General features: G+C 36.7%; 1 long non-coding RNA gene across 1 annotated transcript; it reads left to right on the forward strand.

Moving 5' to 3' along the window:
- The first annotated feature begins 4487 nt into the window (after window positions 1-4487).
- Window positions 4488-4984, forward strand: LOC143883678 (uncharacterized). Its single transcript, XR_013252477.1, has 3 exons — window positions 4488-4588; window positions 4697-4765; window positions 4882-4984. It is a non-coding gene; the product is annotated as an uncharacterized LOC143883678 (long non-coding RNA).
- Window positions 4985-6000: the final 1016 nt, after the last annotated feature.

The raw sequence follows: 6000 nt of genomic DNA on the forward strand, positions 1-6000 counted from the left end.
TTGCCAGTAAATTTTTGTCCCAGGAAGTTTTTAGTAAAATTTTGGTCCCATCCTATGTTTGGTTGCCTTCTAGCAGTAGAATTTTTTTAAGAAACAATTACCAACGGGGGACAAGCATTAGGCGAAATTATCAACCGGACCCATGCTTTTAAAAAATTATCAACGAGGGATAAAAGAGGTCTCGTCAGTAAAAGCTGGATGAAAATGCCCTTGGCAGTTACAACACATTTTGACCTTGTTTTTTCCTTCTTCCCTCTTCTTTTACTTTTCCCTTATCACCTTTTTTATTTTTTACCCTACTAGTCATCTTCCTCCTTGTTCAGCCACCATTGTTGCTGGTAAATCTTGAAAACTTGAATGTTTAGTTCTTACCATCTACATCTAGGTTTTGTTTTTCTATTTTTTTAGGGTTTTGCACTATTTTTCATTCCACTGTTTCTAATTTATCTCGTTTAGGGTTTAAGCGGTTTGTATTTTAGGGTGTGTTCTAGAGATAATGCATGGATGGCTTCACTCACTTTTTTGGAAGACAAGTGGTTGTATAAGAAAAAGTTGATGTAATACATGAATGGATGGGTACACATTTTTTTATTTACTTAAATTTCTTTTTGTAATACACAAATTGGGATGTAATACATGAAGCACATTTAATGAAAACAACATCAATTTCTTTTGCTATTTCTATCATGAGCATATTTGTAATGCCATTAGAAGAGTTGCTATAGGCATGGGGTTAGGGGTGGACATGGTTCCGGTTTTAACCGAAGAACCGAACCGAACCGGCTGCTTCGGTTCGGTTCGGTTCTGGTTCCCAGAACTGGGAACCGATGGATTTCGGTTCGGTTCTGGTCTGGGGACCAGGAACCGAGAACCGAACCGAACCGGCACTTCATTTATCATTTTTTAGTATTAACAAAAAGGGGGTGTTGATATCATTTTTTAGGCTAAGAATTTGTTAATTCTTTAACCAAAAAGGGGGTTGTTGATATCAATTTTGAGGCTAATATTATTCAAAAGAAATTAAGTTAGAGTGTTAGACAAAAGAAAACCCTAGATTTGTTTTTTTGCAAAACCCATCCCTTTCCAGTTTTCGACTTTCTGCTGCGCCTCCACCCACCTCCGTCCGTCCGACCGGCGTGGTGAAGACGAAGAAGAAGAAGAAGAAGAAGAAGAAGAAGAAAAAGAAGAAGAAGAGGAAGGTATGTGTCAATTTCTTCATTTTTCTTTCTTCTTACATTTCCTCCGATTGAAGCCCTTTTTTTCTTTGGATTTGCAAAACCTACTGAAACCCCCTTTTTTTCCTTTGCATTAGGATTTAGGAGAACCGATTGAAACCCTATTTTGTTTTCTTTGTATTTTGATAACCGATTGAAACCCTATTTGTTTTCTTTGGATTTTGAGAACCGATTAATGATACTACCTTTAATTTTTGTTTTGATTTTGAGAACTGATTGAAATCCCCCTTTTTTTCTTTGATTTTTAAAACATTGAAGCCCTTTTATTTCTTAAAAGGGTTTGCAAAAGGCCCTGTTTGTTTCAGGATATCAATTTCTTCTTCTACACATTGTATTGTATAGTTTTACATAGGCATAAAATTCAAGAAGAAACAATCCATCCAAAATTTCTCATGGTATCAGAGTGACAAAGCTCCTGACCTCTTCTTTTTTTTCTCAATCTTGCCTCTCATTCACATCGTCCTCTCCCTTCTTGGGTGTGTCACGGCTAATCCTCATATTGGTACATCCAGTACTTGATGTTGCAATCTTGATAGGTGCAGCCCATCTCCTTTTTCTTTTGGTCACGCATTGCCAATCCGCTGCTGCTCATCCAAGAGATCTCATTACTCTTTGTTTATCGATTGATCAACATTGACGGTCATTCCATCATCTCCTTGGTGATCGCTTCATCATCATTAATGGTCATTTCATCGTCTCCTTCGGTGATCGCTTCATCATCCAGTTTTGACGGGCAACACCAATATTCGACAACTTGGCTGGAGATTAAGACGTATTCTCGTCGTTCCGGACTCATTTACGGCACGCTTTTTCGTAGTCTCAAGCGCACTTCCGTTGAATCTTATTTGAATATTGATCATTTTATCAATCATCATTACTTGGTTATGGCTTCATTCATGCTCGAGCAATATAGCAAAATCTTCTCAATGCTTAATGGGGGTAATGCACAGCCTATGACACGTTGCAGGTACGTCCATTTGTTGTTCTACTTCTTCAAATCCGCATTCTTGGATTATTGACACTGGTACCAGTGACCACATGGTCTCCTCTCCCCATTTACTACGATCTTCTTCCAGAACCAACTTCGCACAACCCGTTAAATTACCTAATCTAAAACAGGGCCTTTTGCAAACCCTTTTGCATCTAATCTAAAAGGGTTTTGTGTTGAGGTCACACCATTATTAATCCTAGTTTAGGGTTTTATAAGTGATGCTTGCAGAAAAAAATGTGCACATATTGGTAAATTGATCATACACCGACTGTCTAGCATTGTATGTACTATGTAGTACCCATGTATGGGATATTAATTTTTTTATTGTTTTTATTTCTTATTAGATGTCAAGTATGGGAGACACCTACAATCCTAATGCCGAAGTTGGTGGAGGTTCAAATCCTACTGAGGAAGTCAGCTCTCAATCTACAAAGGTATGCCCCACTAAAAAAAAGGCTATTATATCTGAGGTGTGGGTGCACTTTACTAAAGTCCTGAATACGGAAGAGGGGAAACCTGAAAAGGCAATATGTAATTATTGCAAAAGTGCTTATACATATAGTAGTAGTTATGGGACTAGTACATTATGGAAGCATTTTAGAAATTGTCCTAAGTATCCCAATTTTCAAGACAAGAGGCAAAAGCTTCTTTCCTCATATCAATCAGTGTCACAAGAGGGAGGAGATAGTAGTCTTGTTGCATGGAAATTCGATCAAGAATTGTGTAGAGAGGCACTCACTAGGATGATCATAATTGATGAATTGCCTTTTAGGTTTGTGGAACGAGAGGGTTTCCGGTATTTTTGTAGTGTTATGCAACCTAGATTTAAGTTAGTTGGCCGTCGAACAGTGGCTAGAGATTGTTTGGCATTGTATGCCAGTGAGAAAAAAAAATGAAGGACTTGTTGCATAAAACAAACCAAAGAGTTTCCCTGACAACAGATGCATGGACTTCTTTACAAAATCTTTCCTATATGTGCCTTACAGCCCATTTCATTGATCATGATTGGAAATTGCATAAGAGAATAATAAACTTTTGTATCATTTCTAGTCATAAGGGTGAGGCAATAGGACAAGCTGTCGAGTCATGCATGATACAATGGGGTATAGAAAAGGTGTGCACAATTACAGTAGATAATGCAAGTTCAAACGATACAGCTGTTGGATATTTGAAGAAAAAAATTTCTAATAGAAATGGTTTCATTTTAGATGGTGAGTTCTTTCACATGAGATGTTGTGCACACATATTAAATTTAATTGTCAAAGATGGGATAAATGAGGTCATCGAATCGATTTCTTGAATTCGTGGGGCAGTAAGGTACATTAGGAGTTCTCCATCTAGATTGGGAAGATTCAAGTCTTGTGTGGAGAAAGAGAGAATCTCATGTAAGAGTTCTCTTTGCCTAGATGTCCCAACTAGATGGAACTCTACTTATCTTATGTTGGAAACTGCATTGAAATTTAGAAAAGCTTTTGAAAGGCTTGAAGATGAAGATGTACTTTTTGTGACAGAGTTGAAAGACGGGTCTCCTACTTTTGAAGATTGGGATAATGCTCGAGTGTTGACTCATTTTTGAAAACTTTCTACGAGGCTACTCTACGATTATCTGGATCTTTGCATGTTACATCTAACTCATACTTTCATGAAGTTTTTAAAATTGAACGTTAGTTGTATGAGTTGTTGAAAAGTGAAGATGTTTTTTTGAGCAATATGGCTTTCAAAATGAAGGAAAAATTTGATAAGTAATGGGGAAACATTGATAAAGTAAACATGATGTTATTGCTTGCTGTGGTGTTGGATCCTCGATTTAAATTGAAGTATGTTAAATTTTGTTATTCTAGACTTTATACTTCGGATAAGGTTAGTGCACTCACTAATAGAGTAGGTGGAGCATTACATCGTCTTTTTGTGCATTACAAATCTATTTCCACACCGCCCACTACTAGTACAGTTCAGAATGTAAATGACATGGAGGTTGTTGAATCGGAGTTTGTTGACTCAGAGTTTGTTGCATTCTTAAAAGAAGAGGAGAGTGAGGATGCTAAGTCTGAGGTGGATAGATACTTAGAGGAAGGATGTGAAACTCAAGACCCAAAATTTGAAATATTGAATTGGTGGAAAGTGAATAGTTCTAGATACAAAATTCTTTCCCAAATAGCAAGAGATGTTCTAGCTATTCCCGTATCCACTGTTGCCTCGGAGTCTGCTTTCAGCACCGGAGGTCGTATTCTTGATCAGTTTCGCAGTTCTCTAACCCCTAAGTTAGTGGAGTGCTTGATTTGTGGACAGGATTGGTTACGGGCTTCGCCACTCCCTATTGAAATAGAAGAAAAGCTAGATGAACTTGAAGAATTTGAATTAGGTAACATTTTTTTTAATGTTAACTCAATTATTATGTTATAATTAATTGTAGGAAGCTCACAAAAATTTTCATTTTCATCAACATTTGATTTATATTATACCTTTGCAGTTGATAGTACGGAATTTTCTTTGGATTGACCTTGAAAGTCGAAATGCCACTTCACTCATGTTTTTTATGGTAAATGGCTTCAACATAACTAAATTTAAATAATTTTATTGCTTCAGAAAGTTTATCTTGCAATATTTAATTTATTATTCAGATACTAATATACTAAATTTATGTTATTTTTTCAGAATATCTATGGATCCGAGGAAAAAATGATGCAAAGAAGTGTGAGCTTGGACATTGGAGGATTGGATGGAATTTCTTTTTATTTTTCCCTCTTTTCGATTTGATCATGTGCATGTTATATCTTTTTGTGGTTTCAAGTTTCAACTTTGAAGTTTGAAGTTTGAAGTTTGATGGCTTGGGATGTTTAGACTTTAGATGCTATGTTGGGTTGTGACTATATCTTGAGTCTTGACTATTCTTTTAGGTGGAGAAGAGGTGGTGGTGTTGTATCTTGTTTTATTTTTGGGTCTTAAGTGGTTTGGAAATTGGATGGTTTGGATTTTGTTGTACTTCTCACAGGTTTGTATTTGTATGGTTGGTCTCTTGAATTCTAACAGGTTTGTATTTGTATAAAGGTGGCCTTTGGTTGGTCATTGACTATTTTACATGGTTGGTTTCTATTCTTTAACAGGTTTGTACATTAATCAAACCTGAAGGTGGTTTAGATATACATGGCTTATCTCTTGAATTCTAATAGGTTTGTATTTGTATAAATGTGGCATTTGACATGGTTGGTCTCTTTTAACCTTTTTAACCTTTCAATGACATGGTCTCTTTCAATATGTCTAAGTGCTTAGTATGAGCCATGAGGATGTATTTCAGGTTAATTTGGTTTCAATATGTCTAACTAAACAACACGGATTTTGTTCCTTTGGTTTTGGGGGCCGTTTCAAATGATGCCGCACACACTTATTCTGATAATGGCACTTCCGACACTATTAAATTGCAGATAAATTATATGGTGGACGTCTGTGCAGGCACATGCAGCCCCAAAAACAATTGGGCCCCATTTTTAGGTGATCCAAACCATTCATTTGTTAGGCCATGATGTAGATAGGGTGTGCCCAAAAAATCTTCTCCACAGGATGTTCCTAGCCCTTCGATTTGTGGGGTTTTAAAATTGACGGAAGAGTATAAAAACCTGCACGGATCAATGGTTACTATCATCCTACGGGGGGCACATATAAACTGTGAAGTGTGAACTGCTAAAACAACTCAATAGAATCTTAAAAAAAAAAGATATTCTGGGCACAGTGGCACACCCTATCTACATCATGGTCCAACAAATGAACGGTTTAGAT

Source organism: Tasmannia lanceolata, unplaced genomic scaffold (genome assembly GCF_043159265.1).
Source record: "Tasmannia lanceolata isolate RefF3 unplaced genomic scaffold, GAP_Taslan_0.1 ptg000008l, whole genome shotgun sequence".
NCBI classification, from domain to species: domain Eukaryota; kingdom Viridiplantae; phylum Streptophyta; class Magnoliopsida; order Canellales; family Winteraceae; genus Tasmannia; species Tasmannia lanceolata.